The sequence below is a fragment of the Petaurus breviceps genome, unplaced genomic scaffold, assembly GCF_028583685.1.
Source record: "Petaurus breviceps papuanus isolate PSGF00001 unplaced genomic scaffold, PetGlider_PUasm1.0 41, whole genome shotgun sequence".
Lineage (NCBI taxonomy): Eukaryota > Metazoa > Chordata > Mammalia > Diprotodontia > Petauridae > Petaurus > Petaurus breviceps.
The window spans coordinates 7,753,969-7,774,415 of record NW_027186320.1 but is presented as its reverse complement, the minus strand read 5'-3'; the positions used below and the strand labels follow the sequence as shown (position 1 = coordinate 7,774,415).

General features: G+C 34.8%; 2 pseudogenes; one reads left to right on the top strand and one right to left on the bottom strand.

The window, feature by feature from the left end:
* Nucleotides 1-3,695: 3,695 nt before the first annotated feature.
* On the bottom strand, nucleotides 3,696-4,780 carry LOC138171100 (fructose-bisphosphate aldolase A pseudogene; annotated as a pseudogene).
* A 493-nt stretch (nucleotides 4,781-5,273) lies between these two features.
* On the top strand, nucleotides 5,274-12,925 carry LOC138171061 (glyceraldehyde-3-phosphate dehydrogenase-like; annotated as a pseudogene).
* The last annotated feature ends 7,522 nt before the right edge of the window (nucleotides 12,926-20,447 follow it).

Below are 20,447 nucleotides of genomic sequence, written 5' to 3'. Positions count from 1 at the left end.
ATGCTTTAAGAAACTTTACTATACTCAGGAAATAGTTGTTAATTTCTTTCTTTAAATACATTGCTACTTTATCTTTCTTAAAATTAGGGAAATTAATCCATTCATATTTAAGATTATAATGTTTAAGTTTCTTTGTTTTCTTCCCTTATGGATACATATATTGAATAAGAGGTGTTATAATGTAGTAAATTGAAAACAGATATCAGAGCCAAGAAATTGGCTTCTGTTACATACTATCTATAATAACATCATGTACATATTTCAGAACTCCAAGACTTGGCAAAAGGGTCACCAATCTTTATTAGTAGAAGTAGTTTCTTCCCTGATACATACTAATGACAACACAGTATCACATGATTTTGGGGGGGGGCTTTTTGGCAGGGGGAAGGTATAGCAATTGGGGTTAAATTATTTGCCCAAGGTCACATGACTAATACGTGTTAAATGTCTGAGGCCAGATTTGAATTCAGGTCCTCCTGACTCCGGGGACAGTGTTCTATTCACAGCATCACCTAGCCACCCCAGAATCAAATTATTTTAGTGTTGAAGCACTGGGCAGTGCTTTATAATATTTGTTTAGCCATTCTCTCTCCTTTCTTCAAAACCTGCAGGTGTCACATTGATATTTGCAAATAATTCACACCAATGTGTAAATGACTAATAGGAGAGTTCATATTTTATGTATTTTACATGAATCTCTATAGAGAATAATGTCAATGGAATGAATCTCTGCCATTGAATTTACTGTCAATGATAGGTCAGTGAGGGAGATGTTTGTAAGTCCCTAATAAGTAGGTGACCACCTATGCAGTTTGTATCTAAGATTATTATTATATGACTGTAAAGTATTTATATAAAGTTAAATGGTGTTTTATATACTCACAGTCCTCAATAATACTTTTTTGAGGCAGTCAGTATTAAATTACCTGCCCAGGGTCACACAGCTAGTAAGTATCTGAGGCCACATTTGAATGAGGTCCTCTGGTCTCCAGGCTGGTGCTTTATCCACTGCACCATCTAGATGTCCCAATAATTCTTGTTTTATAATTGAACGATTTTGTGAAGACACAAAACATATCAGATTTCATAATACTATAAGAAATGACAGAAGATGTTTTTATGAACCTTTTATTTTTTTTAATCCTTAGATTGCAAATGTAAAACAATGTAAGAAAGTCACAATTGTCCATCTATCTATACCTATAACTATCTATCCATATTTTTCTTTCTAAAAGTAAGTACTTTTGTCTAAGAAATTATATATGTATCTATTATTTTCTTGATAAAATTTCTAGATGTTTATGTTACCCACATGTTAAGGACATTTCAAGCACAAATGTACCAAATTTTAGTTCTATAATAAGAATTTGCAAAATTATTTTAATTCCTTATCTGTTACTTTTTTCTCATTAAAACTATTAATACTGCTATTTACCCAGCTACATGGCTATTTACTACAATCATATCAAGGACATTTAAAACCGATTAGCAATTACGGTGGGACTGCTTTGTAATATTGGTGTTGGGAACAATTGCAATGTGAAACAAGGATGGAAAAATGAGCTATAGTTGTATTGTTGGGTTTGTCCTGCATTCTTGAAGAAGACTATGACATCAGTGAGATGATTATATGACTTGCAGTTGACTTTGATTTGAGTGAGGGAGAGATGAAAAAAAGATAAGAATGTGAAGGGCCTTGAATGTCAGAATAAGGAGCTTATGCTTTATTTGGATAGCATTGGGAAGATGTTCAACATTTTCAAGTACAGGGGTAATATGATCATAGTAGCATATTAGAGATAATAACCCATCATCATTTTGGATAGAGAATAAATTGAAAGCAGAAAGATTAGAGCAGAGAGATGACTAGGGCCTAAACTTAGGTGATTGATTGCAATGAGTGTAAATAAGGGATTGCAATGAGCTATAAATATAACCATCTGGCTTTGGATAGTGCTTACATGTAGGAAAGGGGGAAGGTATTATCTAATATAATTCAAAATTTTTAAGCTTTAGTAACTAGGAAGATATCCCTACAATTCTGGCAATAGGAAAAATATAGGAGGGAATATATACACACAAGCACATACATATATACACATATGCATATACACAAACATATGCATGCAAATCTATATCTATCTATATGTATAGGTATATAAATAGATACATATAGATATATAGGTATAGATACTAATCTTGGAGTGTGGAAATTCATTCTGCTTTAGATATATTGATATTGCAGTGTTCTGAAAATCCTATGGGAATTTCCAAAGGGAAGTTTGAAATGTGGCACTAGAAGCTTAGGCAATGGGGTGGGCTAGAATTTTAGATATCTGAAATATTTGTATAGAGGTAACAATTGAATCAACTAAAGTGGGATTACAATTGGCAAAGGAAAATGGCACAAAAGAGAAAAGGAAATAGACTGTTGGTTGCAGGATGTGCATTTTTGAAGCATGGCAAGAGGGTGAGGAATCAGCTGAAAGACAGTTACAGAGGTAGGAGAACAACCAACAAAGAACAACTTCATTCTCACAGTATGGTGGAAAGGGGCAGGGGTGGAAGAGGATGAAGAGATACATCATTTAGAGCACAGGTTCTTTTTATTTTTTTTATTAATACTTTTTGTTACTTATATCATCTTAGTATTCCATCTAGCCTTCTCCCTCCCATGCCCCAAGAGAGATCCTATATTACAAATAACATTTTTTGAGAGAAAAAAAAATTATCACAACTTATCAATTGATAAAAAATAGTCTGAAACATATGTAATCTATAACAACTGTGGATTTTCCATATCCATGAAGGAAGAGTCAGGAAGTCTTCTCATATTTATTTATTTATGTCTTGCTAGACCCTTATAATTTTGCTACATCTACTTTATTTTTATTTTTTGCTCCGTCACTGATCTTTTCATTAACATTTTTGTGGTTATTGTGAATATTTTATTGTCTCTGCTTACTTCAGTATGCTTCAGTTCATATAGATCTTCCCTGCTGCTTTATATTATACTTGTTTCATAAAAGGATGCTGGTAGAGCACTTTCTCAATTTTTGAGAATAACTTTTGAAGTATGACTACTAAGTCTTCTTTAGAACTTTGATAGAGTTATCCCGAAAATAATCCATTAGGTGCAACATTTTATTTCCTTACTAGTTTCTTTAAAGCTAGCTGTGTTTCTTTTCTAAGGTCACTTTATTCAAAATCTTTATGATTTCTTTTATTAGTTTGGTTATTTTTTTAATTTTTGAAGGTATTCTTTTATTTCTTTGTTGTTGTTGTTGTTTTCAATTTTGTAAGGATTTAGCTGTCCATAATATATTCTGATTATTCTTTTCTCATTATTTTGGCTTTGCTGTGATTTCATTTTGTAAATTTGTTATTGAGTTGATTATATATCCTCTTTTTTTTTTAAATCTGATAAGATACAAGTTTATTATACTTTAATTTATTACAATTTATAATTATAATTTATTATTCTTTATTATTGTTAAATAGTTATTTATTGGTAAAAGTGGGCTGAGGAGGGGTCATTAGATTCACCAGAGAGAAACAATACCACATAAGTTAGCAGTGATGGAATAGGTCAGCACAAAGCTCTGGGATCTCAGTCTTTTCCTGGACTATGAGGGATGGACTGTATTGTTAGAGTATAACCAGGTGGAAGGCCTTGATTTAGTTAATAGGTATGGCTAGAGACAGACAGAATCACTGGATGCAGCTCCTGACTTTCCACCTGGAGTATAATTGCCTTGAGCAGCTTGGCTATTAGCCATAGCCCATGTAATATATTACTCTTGGGCAACATGGATATTTTCCTTTTTTCTACTCCAGGTCTTGTGGTCAGATACCTGCAAGGCTTGTCCATAAGGAAAAGTCAGGGCCCATGTCTTGAGCAAGGGGTAGGTGTTGATGGCATTGAGATTGACAGAGTCATCCTCTTCACTCTGACCCCCAGAGAGAAGGATGAAACCAGTGACTGCAAGAGGTACAGTCTAGCAAAGGGCAGTTACAGCTGCCCTTGTGATCTCCTCATGTAAACACTTCTGGGCACAGGCGTGGCTGTGTGACCATGTTAGACTTCAACAAAGTCCCTTCAAGATAGACCTGGTGTTCACTCAGAACTTTGTAAAGAGCAGCCAGGGCCTTCTCACTAACATAATAACAACACTTAGATCATGTTCTCCATCAGGGAGGATCTCTGGCTCCATGACGAGAATAATGCCATTCTGCTGGCAAATGATGGCATATCGGGTCAGCACATAGGCATCCTCCATGATGGCAAATAGGGAAGGTGTATATTATCCCCCATTCTTCAGTACACAATGCCACTTGGTAAAGTCAGCTACACCCTTCTAATACTGGGCACAGCACTCAGCCCATATAGACTTTGGGTGGTAGTCTCACCATTGATCCCTGCTAGAGACTCTACACCTTGATGCCCACAATGCCATCTTTTGCCTTTATGACTTTGGGGAAGGATGACAATCATTGACTTTCTGTTAGACTGTCTCATGGAAAAGGATAATGCCTCTAATACAGGAGTTCACCTGATCATTTGCTGTCAGAAGCAACTGCTTATACAGGCACTGATTTTCCTCTGTGTTCTCAGTTCCAACAGACTGCAGCCACTTTGCAATGCTACCAGTGGACTCATCTGATGCCAATATTCCCTTGCCCTGAGCAACAATTCGGTGAACAATATCAAAAAGTTTTTTTTTTCCCTTTTGCTCTGGTGTCAATGCTGGGTATTGGCAAGGCATGTTTTCCTTGGGTGTGCTGGTAGTTTCCAGCAAAAAGCAGACCACTTATGGTCAAGAAGAAAACTTCTGTCCAGCATTATTATTCTTTAAAAGAACTGATTTTAATATGCATTTTTGTTTCCTGTGGTTTATTTTGTTTTCAATTTATTTATTCCCTTCTAAATTTTAATATTGTATATTTTGTGTTTATTTTAAGTTTATTTGTTGGTTTTCTAATATTAATGCATTTCCAATTCATTATTATTTTTATCTTTCTATTTTGTAAATATATTATTATAAGGATATAATTTTCCCCTGAAGACTACTTTAGCAACATCATAGAAATTTTTGCATAATTTCCTTTTTATTTTCATCATTATAATTTTATTTTACATATTTATTAATTGGTTATTTCATTTGTTCTTTGACCTAATCAGCATTTAGAATTGTATTGTTATGTTTTCACTCTTCTCCCAAGCTCAGTGCCAGGTTCTGCTGCTTCATTCAAATCCCTGAAACTAGATAGTGAAGTTCAGAGTCAATGGATTTGCCTATATTGGGCATCTGGTGACCAGGGTTGCATTCACCTCAGATGGAATAGAAATTGTGGCCATCCACCTCAACTACATGGTTTATATATTTCAATGTGATTCCACCCATGGCAAGTTCAAGGGCACTGTCAAGGCTGACAATGGGAAGCTAGTGATCAATGGAAAAGCCATTACCATCTTCCAGAAATGGGAAATCACCAATATTAAATGGGGAAATGCTCGAGCCAGGTATGCTGTAGAGTCCACTGGAGTCTTTACCACCATGGAAAAGGCTGGGGCTCACTTGAAGGGTGGAGCCAAGTGGATAATCATCTCTTCCCCTTCTGCTGATGCCCCAATGTTTGGTATGGGAGTGAACTATGAACAATATGATAATTCCCTCAAGATTGTCAGTAATGGCTCAACATCAGATGGAGGATCAGTTGGAGCTGGGTAAGAGAATGCACAGGTCCCACAACACCAACACCAGTTTGTCCTAGGGCTCTGAGCCCATGGTCTAGATGTATAAAAATCACCTACCTGAACTCCTGGTAGACAATATAGCAAAGTAAACTGTAGCAGCTCTAATCCCCCTCCCTCACCCTGAAAACCCAGAGATTATTGCCTCAGTTTAAAATCCTGAAAAAGTAGAAAGAGCAGTAGGCTTGGGAGTCCTAGAGGAAGGATGTGAGTGAGGCTATGCTTAGCCTGAAGTGAAGAGGGGGAGGTATCCCAACAAACACCATCTCAGCTGACCCACAGGAGATCCTGAAGTCCAGGGGGTGGAGCCAGCAGGCACTAACAACAGAAGCCCAGGTGTGCTTTAGCACAACCAGGGAAATCTGCAGACACCAGCACTGCTGGCCACCAGCTGCTGAGCCTACTGGAACTGTAGCTTAGGCGCACAGATCTGGAAACCCTTGGCCTCAGTCTAGACACCCAGAAGGCTGCAGCACATAAAGTCAACAACCAGCTGTCTCACAGCTTGAGAAGTGTGGGTCAGAGTCCTCTGTACCCTAGAAGCAGAAATCCACTTTGAAGCTAGGAAATAGGCAATCACAGTGGGCTAGAAGTAACTTGTAAAAGGGAAAACCAAAGATGATTGAATCCTATTATTGCAAATGAGGAAAATCACTTTCTGGAGATACCATCAACTATAGAGTTTATATATATGTGTGTGTGTGTGTGTGTGTGTGTGTGTGTGTGCATTTGTGTGTGTATGTATGTCTGTATATGTATGTGTGTGTGTATATATATATATGTATATATATATATATATATATATATATATGGAGGTTCAAAATATAATTGGAGAAAATACCTTCCAAAAAATGAAATTTGAACATATGGAAAAGGAGCTTCAAAAACTAACCAAGGAAAACAATTTACTGAAAATTAGAATCAGTCAAATTGAAGTTAATGACTCTATAACACATCTACAATCAGTCAAGCAAAATATAAAGATTGAAAAATTAGAAAAAATATAAAGTGTTTCATTAAAAAAACTGACATGGAGAACAGATCCAGGACAGATAATCTAAGAATTAGCCATCTACCAGAAAGGCATGATGGAAAAATAGAAAAGTCTGGACAACCTCCTCCAAGAAATTATCAAAGAAAACTGCCCTGAGGTCTTAGAACCAGAGCATAAAATAGTAATCAAAAGAATTCACTGGACATCTCCCGAAAGAGATCACAAATTGAAAATCCAAGAAATGTAGCAGCCAAATTTCAGAATTATTTGGACAAGGAGAAAATACTTCAAGCAGTCAGAAAAGCACAATTCAAATATTGTGGAACTACAGTCAGGATCACACAGGACCTAGAATCTTCTACATTAAAAGATTAGAGGGATTGGAATTTTATATTTTGTAAGGCAAAAGAGCTTAGACTACAACAACGGATCAACTATCCAGCAAAATTGAGCATAATCATTCAGGCAAGGAAATGATCATTCAATGAAATAAGGGACTTTCAGGCCTTGCTGATGAAAAAGCCACAGCTCAATGGAAAATTTGATCTCCAAATATAAGACTCAAGAGAGACATAAAAAGGTAAACAAGGAAAACACACACACACACACATACACACACACACACACCCATGCCATTTGTGATTCAATAAGAGGAATCTGTTTACATCTCTATATGGAAAGCTGATATCTGTAAATATTGATAATTGAATAATTATATATACACATACAGACACACATAGTTAGAGGGTGTAGGAATAAAATACCTAATCTGATATCAAAAATACATTATAAAGGGGTGAATAGGATTATAATGGAAGACAGGGAAAGGAGAAGGCTGGTAAATTATGCCACATAAAAAGACATAAAAACATACTATAATAGAGGGAAAAAAGGGAGGGAGATGAACATTATATGAACTTTACTCTCATTGATTTTGGTCCAAGAGGGATTAACATAATCAATTAAGTTTAGGATTCTAACATGAGAAGACACAAAAACTCATTATAGTAGAAGGAAAGGAGGGAGGGAGAAGAGCACTGTATGAAATTTACTCTCATAGGCTTGGGTTCAAGGAAGGAACAACATACTATGTTAATTATAAAAATCTATTGTGCCCTAAAGGCAGTACAAGGGGAACAGGGGGAAAAGGTGAGATGGTTAGGAGGGAGGGAAGAAGTAGTAAGGGAGAAGGGTAGGTAAAGGGAGGGGGGCATAGGGAGGGAATACAGAGGGAAGCAGTGGGCAAAAGGAAAACTCTCTTTTTTTTTCTTTTTGGAGGGGTTAAGTTAGGGCAATCAAGGTTAAGTGACTTTTCCAAAGTAACACGTCTAGTTTCATGTTAAGTGTCTGAGGTCAGAATTGAACACAGGTCCTTCTGACTCCAGAGCGTGCTCTCTATTCACTGTGCCACCTAGCTGCCCCCAAATGAAAGCTATTAAGGAAGGAAGAAATAAAAACATAAACAGGGGAGGGAAGAGGATGGAGGGAAAGACACAGATAGTAATCATAACTGTGAGTGTGAATGGGATGAACTGTCCCATAAAATGGAGGCGGACAGCAGAAAGGATTAAAAAGCATAATCGTACAATGTGCTGTCTACAAGAAACACATCTGAAACAGAGGGACATGCAGAGGGTAAATTTAAAAGACTGGAGTAGAATATACTATGCTTTAGCTAAAGTAAAAAAAAAATGCATCGGTAGCAAATCCTCAGATAAAGCAAAACAAAAATTGATCTAAATAAAAGAGATAAGGAAGGGAACTGTATCCTTCTAAAAGGCACCATCAAGGATGAAGCAATATCATTACTAAACATATATGAACCAAGTGGTATAGCATCCACATTCCTAGAGGAGAAATTAAGGGAACTAGAGGAAAAAAAAAGATGGCAAAACTTTACTACTGGGGGATCTTAATTTCCCCCTCTTTGAACTTGATAAGGCTAACCTCAAAATAATCAAGGAAGAAGTTAAGGAGATGAATAGAATTTTATAGAGAGTAAATATGATAGACCTCTAGATAAAATTGACTGGGGAAGAAAAGGAACATACCTTTCTCTCAGTGGCATATGGCACAAACACAAAAGCTGACCATGTACTAGGGCATAAAACCTCACAATTCAGTGAAGAAATGCAGAAATATTAAGTGCATCCTTCTCAGATCATGAGGCAATAAAAACTATATGTTATAAAAGGCTATGGAAAGATAGACTAAAAACTAATTGGAAGCTAAATAATTTAATCCTAAAGAATGAGTGGGCCAAACAAGAAATCATAGAAACAACCAGTAACTTCATTCAAGACAATGAAAATAATGAGACAACATACTAAAAATTGTGGGATGCAGCAAAAAGCATTTCATTATCCCTCAGTGCATACAGGAATAAATTAGAGAAAGGGGAGATCAATGAATTGGGCATGCAATTGAAAAAACTAGAAAAAGAACAAAGTGAAAATCCCCAATTAAATAATAAATTAGAAAAAATGAAAACCAAAGGGGAGATTGATAAAATTGAAATTAAGGAAACTGCTGAATTAATAAATAAAACTGAGCTGGTTTTTTGAACAAAAAAAAAACAATAAAACTGATAATCCTTAATCAATATGATAGAAAAAGAAACCCAAACTACAAGTATCAGAAATGAAAAAGGTAAATCTACCTCCAATGAAGAGGAAATTAAAACAGTAATTAGGAATCATTTTGCCCAATTGTATGCCCTTAAATTTGACAATCTTAGTGAAATGCATGAATATTTACAAAAATATAAGTTGCCCAGATTAACTGAAGAGAAAGTAAATTACTTAAATAACCCCATCTCAGAAAAAGAAATTGAACAAGCCATGAATGAACTAGCTAGGAAAAAACCTCCAGAGCCAGATGGATTTCTGAGCAAATTCTACCAAACATTTAAAGAACAATTGATAACAATACTCTACAAAGTGTTTGGTAAAATTGGAGAAGTGGTAGTCCTACCAAATTCTTTTTATGACACAAATATTGGACCAATACCTAAATGGGGAAGAGACAAAATGGAGAAAGAAAATTTTGTTCATGAATATAGATGCAAAAATTTTAAATAAATTATTAGCAAAAAGACTACAGCAACTTGTCATGAGAATAATATTCTTTGATCAGGTAGGATTTATTCCAGGAATTCAAGGATGGTTCCATATTGGGAAAACTATTAGTATAATTGATCATGTCAAAAACAAAACCAGTAGAAACCATATGATTATCTCAATAGATGCAGAAAAAGCCTTTGGCACAATACAATACCCATTCTTATTAAAAAGACTAGAAAGTACAGGAATAAATGGAGTCTTCTTTAAAATAATATGTAGCATCTATAAAACCATCAACAAGTATTATATATAATGGGCTTAAGGTAGAAGCATTTTCAATAAGATCGGGGGTAAAACAAGGATGTCCACTATCATCACGCTTCTTCAATTTGGTACTAGAAATGTTAGCAGTAGCCATAAGAGAAGAAAACAAAATCTAAGGAATCAAGTTAGGCAAAGAAGAAACTAAGATATCGCTTTTTGCAGATGATATGATACTTAGAGAATAAAGTAAAAAAAAAACCAAACTACTTGAGATAGTAAATAAATCTAGCAAATTCGCAGGATATAAAATAAACCCATGTAAATCCTTGGCATCGCTACACATTTCTAATGAAGCCCAGTAGCAAGAAGTGGAAAGAGAAATTCCATTTAAAGTTTCTGTAGACACTATAAAATATTTGGGAATCCTCCTGCCAAAACAAACCTAGGAACTATATGAACACAATTATGATAACACTTTTTACACAAATAAAGTCAGATTTAAATAATTGGAAAAACATCAGCTGGACATGGCTAGGTAGAGCTAATATAATAAAAATGACTATTTTCCCTAAATTAATTTACCTATTAAGTGCCATACCAATAAATCTACCAGAAAATTACTTTAAAGAGCTATAAAAAGTAGTAACAAAATTTACCTGGAAGAACAAATGGTCCAGATTATCAAAGGATTTGTGAAAAGAAATGCTAGAGATGGTGGCTAGCCATACTAGATTTTAAACTGCATTATACAGCAGTAGTCATCAAAACTACATGTACTGGGTGAGAAATAGAGTGGTAGATCACTTGAATATATTAGGCACATGATACACAGAAGTCAATGAGGATAGCAATCTACTGTTTGACAATCCCAAAGACTCTAGCTTCTGGTATAAGAATTCACTGTTTGACAAAAACTGCTGGGAAAAAAGGAAAATAGTATGAAAAAAACTGGGCATAGACCAATATTTTCTAACATATAACAAAATAAAATTTAAATGAGTACAAGATCTAGATATAGAGACTGAGACTATAAGCAGTCTGGGAGAGCAAAGAATAGTTTACCTTTCAGATCTATGGACAAGGGGGGAAATTTATGATGGAACAAGTAATACAGAGCATTACAAAATGCAAAATTAATAATTTTGATTACATTAAATTGAAAAGTTTTTGTGCAAATAAATTTAATGTAACAAAGATTAGGAGGGAAGTGATAAATTTTGAAAGAATTTTTATAAACAGTATCTCTGACAAAGGCCTCATTTCTAAAATATACACAGAATTGAGTGCAATTTATAATTATGCAAGTCATTCCCCAATTGATAAATGGTCAAAGGACATGAACATGCAGTTTTCAGAGAAATTAATTAAAGGTATCTACAAGGATATGAAAAATGCTCTTAATCACTTAATTAGAGAATGCAAATCAAAGCAACTCTGAGATACCACATCTCACCTGGTCAGATTGGCTAAGAAGACAAAACAGGTAAATGACAAATGTTGTAGAGGATGTGGAAAAGCTGGAACACTAATGCAATTTTGGTGGAGTTGTGAAATGATTCAAACATTTTGGAAAGCAATCTGGAACTATTTCCAAAGGGTTATATATAAGTGCATACTCTTTCACCCAGCAACACCACTTCAAGTGCTATATCCCAAAGAGATCAGAGGAGTGGTAAAAGGGTCTGGTAGTACAAAAAAAATCATGGCAGCTCTTTTTGTGGTGGCAAAGAATTGGAAATCATGGGGATATCCATCAATTGGGGAATGGCTGAACAAGTTGTGTTATATGAATATAATGGAATACTATTGTGCTATAAGAAATGAGGAGCAGATGGACTTCATATTTACCTGGAGAGGTTTATATGAACTGATGCTGAGTGAGAAGAGCAGACCCAGTAGAAATCTGTACACAATTTGTTTGATGACCAATTTTGATAGACTGGGCTCCTCTCAGCAATGCAAGGTTATAACATAGCTCCAAAAGACTCATGATGAAAAGGGATATCCTCATCCAGAGAAAGAACTACAGAGTCTGAATGCAGATTGTATCAAACTACTTGCTCTTTTTATGTTTTATTCTGTTTTGTTTCTTCTTTCTCATTGTTCACTGCACTGGTTATAATCCTTCTTTACAAGCTGACCAATGTATAATGTGAAGGTATTTGTAGATGCTGTATTTGATTGCATGCCACCATGGGGATGGAGGGAGAAGAAGAGAGAGGGGGAGAAAAAACTCAAGGCACTGAGGAACTCAATGTTGTAGACAAAAAGTAAATAAATAAATTAAAAAAAATTGTCAGTAATGCTTCCTGCACTACCTAATGCTTGGGGTCTATCATGACAACTTTGGCAGTGTGGAAAGTTTCATGACTACAATCCATGCCATTACTGCTACCCAGAAGACAATACATGACCCCTCTGGTAAGCTGGGTTGTGATTGATGTACTGCTGCCCAGAACAACATGCCTGCTTCCACTGGTGCTCCTAAGGATGTAGGCAAGGTCATACCTGAGTTGAATGGGAAGGTCACATTCATTGCCTTCTGTGCTCCTACTCCCAATGTATCTGTTGTGGATTTGACCTGTTACCTGGAGAAACCTGTCAAATATGATGATATCAAGAATGTGGTGAAGCAAGTATCAGAGGGACCCTTGAAGGGTATCTTGGGCTACACAGAGCACCAGGCTGTATCTTGACTTTAACAGTAACAACCACTCTTCTACCTTTGATACTGTTGCCAGTATTGCCATCAAGGACCATTTTGTCTAAGACATTTCCTGGTATAACAATGAATATGGTTATAGCAAACACATATTAGACCTCATGATCTACATGGCCTCCAAGGAGTAAAGTGGAAAGCCATGGATCTTCATCCTCAGTCAAAAAGATGAAATCCACCACTGGGGAGGCTAGATTTCTAACCTATGTTTCTATACTAGGGATACCATGTGCCACTGACATCCTTGTCCTAGAGCATCCCTTTAGTAGTGGGGAGAAGCCTAGAGTACTGTATTTTTTTCCCATCAATAAAGTCACCATATTCAGTTAAAAAAAAGATTGTATTATTATTTCTCTTTTGGGTTTGTATCTTTTGTTTGTCATACCTGAACCAACTTCTGTTATTACTGTATTATGGTCCATAAGGGATGTATGTATATACTATTTCTCCTTTTTTAAAATACCTCTATGCCCTAGAACATGATAAATTTTTTTGAAAATTTCCATGAGGTAGAGTCAAATATGTACATAATTTCCCTGTCCCATTTAAGATGCCATTTAAAAAAGATTTTTAAGCTCCATTTTATAATAAAATTTGTTTCATTTTTTTTCTTTTTGTTTAATCTTTCTTTTTAGGTTTATCCAAAACTGATAACAGAGCTATTGAAGTCTCCTGTTATTATTGTGTTGATATCTGTCTTCTTAAATTTAAGATAAAGTTTTCTTCATGTCTTGCAAACTAAGGTGTTTGGAGCATATATGTTTATTACTGATATTGATTTGTACAGTCTATGGTTCCCTACAGCAAAATGTAGTTTTCTTGTTTGTCCCTTTTTTATGTTTTTGCTCTATATCATAGTAACACCTAATTTTTTGGATTCACTTGCTATAATAGTATCTTTTTTCTTCTCCTCAATTTTACTCTGTATATGTCTTTGTTTTTTAAATGTGTTTAAGCAAGATTATAGTATCATGTTTTTAAAACCAACCTATCACTCTTGGTTATATTGGATTCTTTCCTCCCTTCATATTTAAAGTTGTAAGAGTTAGGTTTATACCTTCCTCCATCTGTCTCTAAAATTATTTTTTCATATCATGCTTTTTCTTTTTCTGTAAGCATAAGACTTTTCTTACTAATTATTACTAATTAATCTTTTTTTAAGATGGTTCTGTTCCCATAGATCTTCATCCTGTCCTCCACACCATGTTCCAATTTGTTACCCTTTTAGGATTTGTTCACTTGCTCCTCTCTCCTGATTTTGTCTGATTATGTATTTCTTTCATGTTTTTTTTTCCTTTTCAGTTAAGTAGATTACATTTTTTCTCCTCCCCTTCAACTAACCATGTTAATTACTTTAAATTCTTTTTTCATGCTAATTTCAAAAAAGTATTTGTTTTTTCTTTTCATTATCTATCTTCTTTTTCTGTTTACTCTAAAGTATCATTTACTGATTCATGACCTCTATTTCATATGTCTCTCATTTATCTATATTATTTATACTATCCACATTCCTAAGCTAGCCATTCTAGTATCTATCTTCTAAGTCTTTTCTGCTATAGCCTTGTATGACATCCTATAGATTCCCCTTTTTCCATTATGCTTCACATTCTAACAGTGGCATTTATTTTAGATGTCAGAAAAAATTGTGCTCCATGGTGGGGGCCCTCCGTTCCCACTGATCTCTATCCTCTCTTATGAACCCTTATTTTTCTACATTTCTTTTGAAAACTCTTCCTCATGCCTCTGCTCTCCCAATACCCATGTGTCAATTGCCTTCAGGGGTTACATCTCCTTGAACAGTAGTTGACATTTAAGGGTACAAATCCCAAGTCCTCTTCTAGTGTAAGGTTCTCATTTTCCTTCAATCATTGGAACATTCATCTCTGGCACCCTGTCACTTCTGAAGTAAGACCTCCCTTCTTTGAAAAGAGAAGACTTTTCAATACTCCCTTCTTACCATAGGCTCTTCTCTTTATAAGACTACAGAGGTCACCTTCCCCTCATTGTCCTCTTTTGATTTAACCCTGACATGTCACTCACTACTATCATTCTACTTACTTCCCTCTACCCCTTCATGTACCTTCCTATGTCATAATGCAATCCCACAAAAGAAGCATTCATTTATAGGCAGAATGTAACCAGGTTCTTTCCATAGGACCACTTCTCTACATCTTCACTGTTACTTTTATCAGATTTCTGCCTTCATCTCTGTCTGCTTGTCTACATTTGGAAAGAAGTCTATTACTTGTCTTTTTGTTGTCACTCTGTTGCTGTTGCTTTCTGCTTTGAGTCACTCCTCCTGTGATTTGATTGTTGGTTGTTAAAGAGGCAAACAACCTCTTCAGTTCTTGTTTTCTCTCTAATTTTTTTTCAACTTTTCTTAATTATTGAACAACAATTTTTTGTCCTCTATAGTTAAGGTCAGATCAGTCACCCTTATCTGTATCCTGACCCCCAATGCTCTTAGAAAACATTATTCTATTTCTTCCTTCTTTTTTCTCTTATCGGTGTGTAATAGTTTCAATGTTATTTGAATGTCCTTTCCTTGGGATTTGATTGTTTTTCTAGTGATTGCTTGAAGAACTTGTTGTTTCTGAACTGAAATGCTAAATTTCACCCCTGTGTGTCTTAGATTTTTTTTTCTGGTTAACAATTAATTATTTCAATTAAAATTTCATTTTCTGTGTTTAGATGTTCTTCTCAGTTCACATCAATTTTATCTTTCATTATAGTTTAAAGGTTTTTGTTCTGTCATGTTCTTCTGAGAGATTGATGATCCTTATATGGTCTCCATACATTCTTCCTTCCAGATCTTTATACTTTGCTTGCATAGTGAGTGTATTTTCTTCTAGTATTTTTGGCTTTTTTCCTTGTCATCTTTTAGATTGTTCTTCACTTCTGTGTATTTGCAGTCCTGATATATTGTTCTCTTTTTTGTTTCTTTGATGAGGCTCATCTTTGCAGACTGATAATTTTTAATATTATGCTCAATATTTTTGCTGTGCAGGACTTAAATTTTGCCCTCATAATTCTTATTTCTCTTTTAAGTCATTCAGATACAGTGTTGCAGTTTCATGTTCTCAAAATCCACAAGGTTTTCCATCATCAAGAGTGATGTCATTGTGACCTGTACCACTCCATTACTTCTGTTACTTTGTTCTCTGACCCAGCACAAGTAACTAAGAGCTTGCTTTCTCTGCCAGTGGTGCTTCATCACTTTGTGACTGTAGTGTTTCTGGGTGGCAGCCCCCAACTGACTTTTGCTCCTGAATGGCTGTGGACAAGTTGGTTGTGGAAGTCTGAAGAAATTGAAAACTGAAGCTTTGGTATCTATGGCACTAGGAAAAGGTAAGGGATAATGAGGTACAGAAGTAGATTTTGATATAAGGCTGTATCATTTCCTTGGGTCAGCTAATGCAGCCCCATTACTAGTGACATGGGAGGTCAGGGAAGAGTACTAAGTGAACTCAGAATCAGTGATTATTATTTCCTGAGATTTTTTAAAAATTATTTTGGACTGATATCTAGATACATACTGTAGATACCTAGACTATGAAAATAACTGAAGTTGCTTTATCTTTGGTGCTTAATTTCAGTTTTAGAGAATTCTAAGAGGTCATGGGTATCAGAAAAAAATGTGTAGTATACTATATTATTGTTCAAGTGGCCTGGAAGTCTGTCAGAACACTTCTTAAACTTTTTTTTTTTTAATATCATGGACTCCTTTGATAGTCTGGTTGAAACCTAGGAACCTTTTTTTCAGAATAATATTTTTCAATGTGTAAAATAAAACAATTAGGATTTCAAAGGAAAACAAATTAAATTGCAATACATTAAAACTAAGATTGTGGCAATTAAAATATTCTGTCACTTTCATGACAGTAGAAAATTTCATGATCCACAAATTCAAAGCAATCATTAAAAACTGGTATAAATTTGTTGTTATATTGTAGGGTTTGAAATATGTTATCAGCAGACATTTTTGTCTCATTATTCACATTTTAATTTGAATATCAGTAAACATTCTTTGATAAATTAATAGTGAGTTCATGATTTGAATTACTCTTTTTTTCATTCTTTTTGCTTGCCTCTCTCTGTTCCTTCCTTCTTTCTTTCTTTTCTTCCTTCCTTCCCTCTTTCTTTCTATTCTTATTTGTGGTAGTCCTGGCAGAAAGTTATACTTATCCCAGTGTTTTAGTTATATCTTACTCTCTTGATTCTCCAAATTATTTTCTAGGAGAAATAATAATGTCTTATTCTTAACTCTATTTTCATATCATCAGGAGGGTCTTTTTTTTTTTGGTTATATGTCCGATGACTTGGCTTTATTTTTAGCTCTATGTGCTTTGACCTCAGCCTTCTATGGCATAAAAGTTTTCAAGATTGTTAACTACATGTAGAAGGACACTGATTATAGATCTAGGATTAAGTTAGGGTCTGTTGTTTCATGAGATAGATGTGAGCTTGGCCTCATTAATACGTTTCTTTAATCATAGGATACAAATATCTATATATAAATAGCAAAAGTGATCTGAAAGTAAGGATCTTATGTTTGTTCTTATATGATCATGATGAGTGCAACCTTAATCAGTATGCATGGAAAAAAATCTTTATAAAATGGGAGAAACTACTGATTCTCTGAGGACTCTGACATACTATAAACCCCAGTGACATTCACAAATTTATGTTTATATGGGTAGTGTTTGTGAGGTTTTTATTTTTTTTTTATTTTTGACTTTCCCTCTTTGGAATCAATGGAGATACATATCAGAGATCTTGTAGAATTTCATTAATATCTCTTTCTGAGAAAGATGCCAATTGTGATGGAATTGGTTGAAATATTTTAAATGTTTGTACATCATTAGTCCTTATTTTCAGTTCTGCCTAGGTCAGCTTAAATAACATTCTGTTTCCTTACATGTACATAAAATGTGAGTGCAAATGAAATTACTTGTAAAGCATTTTCTATCACCCATGATGGGATTTGAAGATGTATTTCAGTCTGTCTTTTTGTAGGTTATGCAGCTCTAAAATTTGTTTAAAGTAATTTTTTACAGGTATTTGAAGTAATTGGGGACAAGTTCAAGTAATTTCCTGCTTTTACTCTACCATCTTTGCTCTGCCCCCAAGATGATGGGATTTGTAAAAGCAAAAAAATAAAATAGACTGAGGCTTTGGGCACTAAAATACTTTATCAGGTTCATGACTCAGATTACAGAAAACATTGAAATACATATATTCAAGCCAGTCATTACAACAAAAACTGTAAAAGAACTAGTATAATTTTATTTTTATCAATATAGTCTAAAATTTAAAATATGTTTTCTGTAGGTATTGTTTTATTGCATGCAACATTCACATTTTTATTTGAATTTTGAAGACAAAATAGCAGTTTTAGTAGTCCATTTAAATATAATACAATTTTGGTATATAATAAAATTGCACAAATTGGGAGGGAATTTATGCTTAATGATCTTTAACTTTTCTTTCAACTGAGAATATATGGGATGGAAGCAGTAACTAATGATATTTGTACAAAGTGTGTGTGTGTGTGTGTGTGTGTGTGTGTGTGTGTATAATTGTCTTCAGCAGACCAACATCCCATTGTATTTAGGACATTATCTCTTTATTTCACATTAACTCTTAGAACAAATATTCTAGGTCAGTAAGTTACATGACTTATGTCAAACTGAGTATTCACTACTTGCAAATGATATCTTTTTGCTTTTCCTATGGTGGTACTTACATAGAGTGTTAGCACTGTGCACTTTTGCTAAATGATTACTCTTTTGAATTTGTGATTTTATAATCATGTGTTGGCTACATTAGGTTCTCAAAATGAAAAAAAGTGATTGGTAATAGAGGTTACTTGAAAAACATCTTGGATAATTAGAAAAAATAAGGCAAATTTTCCAAATTCCCTAAGTTCTTCTCTATTGGTAAACTAAGCAATTAGGGTGAACAGTAATCCCTTTAGACTACTAGGGAAGAATTTGATACATTACAACCAAGTTAGGTCCATGTAATGCATCAGTAATGCACTAGATAGTACCCAGGTGGCCTGAAAGAGTTAATGTACCATTCTAAGTGGATACCTTACTATCAGAGAATGAATGGAGCACTGGGGATAATGGAACCCTGTAACTAGTCGGGCATTACTTTCAGTGTGACAAGGTTATTAAAAATGGGGACGGAATATTCATTAGATGCCTAAGCTGAAAACTGTTTAACATTTTTATTTGCTATTTGCCCAAGGACCAAAATAAACCTAAATAGAAAAATTACCATATCAGACACCACAGTGGTAAAAAGGGAGAAGGTAACAAGAGTTATACATAAATTTTCTCTTCTAGAGATCCTTTAAAAAGGCCAAACCTCAAGATATCACATCATAAAAGTGATGAAGCTATGGGAGTTCATGTAATCCCCAATGGAGGGACTCTTTAGTTCTTTTACAGCAAGAAGGTCCTCAGACCACAAAGTACCAAGATTCTGAATGCTTAATACTGAGTACTTAAATTAGTTCTGCTGTGTGAAAATTATTTCCTATCCTTGCACTTTTCACTCCTTGAATCCTACTGAACTGGCTTGTCCTTCACATTGTGAATTCCAGTCCCTTACAATTCAATATTCTTAAAGTTTATCACTAGTATTATAACTTGATTTGCCTTCTTACTATTCTGTTGTCACCTACTTCAGTGATTCTTTTATCACTATCCTAGAAACCATCAAGGAGCACTAAATTTGGAGGCAGAGGAGCTTTGTTCATACCCTCTTTCTGTGGAACTTTCATTTGGTATCTGTGAAACTTGGTCAAGTCATTTTATCTCTTTGAGATTCAATTTCCTTGTATCTGAAATGAGATAGTTGGACTTGATGGACTTCCAGTTCTAAAACTATGATCTCATGAACTACTTGAATTCTAGAATATCTTTGTTCAAAAAAAATTTAAGGTCATTTATTCTAGTCCTTTTCCCTGTCTGTGAATCTCTCCTACAACTCTTTCAACATGACAGTTATTTTATAAGCATTTATTAATGGCTCACTATGTGCTAAACACTATGCTAATTACCAGGGAAACAAAGAAAAGAAAAACAGTCCCACTTCTGGGGGAGCTCTCATGAAGGAAGAGAAAAATGCAAACAATTACATGGGTGTATATATATATATGTAGTAATGCCAAGCAAAGGCAACTTCCCAAGGTCCAAAATACCAGCATAGGTGCTCTCCATTTTATTCAGTGAAAAATTAAGAACAGAGAAAATCAAAATATGACATCATTCAAAATACAGCATTTACTAAGTGTGATTAAATAATCTTCAAGTACTACCCCACCCCTGGAAATTACATTCATTTAATAAGTCATAAAGTCCCTCTTCTAAATACTACTCCACCCCTAGGCTGTACATTTATTTAGTCCATCACAAAGCCCCTCTTCTCAAATGGAGATTAGTTTCCAATCATAAGTAAAGTACATTTATTTGTTCAACCACAGCACAAAAAGGTCAAAAGTTCCCCACCCTTGGATCACAATTGAATGTACCCCAGAGTTACAACAAGCTAAAGCACAGCATTTAATGCCCAAAGAGAGGTCTTTTCTTCATCTTGACACGAGACAAGTTCTCAGCAATCTTTGTTCCTGGGGAGACAAAG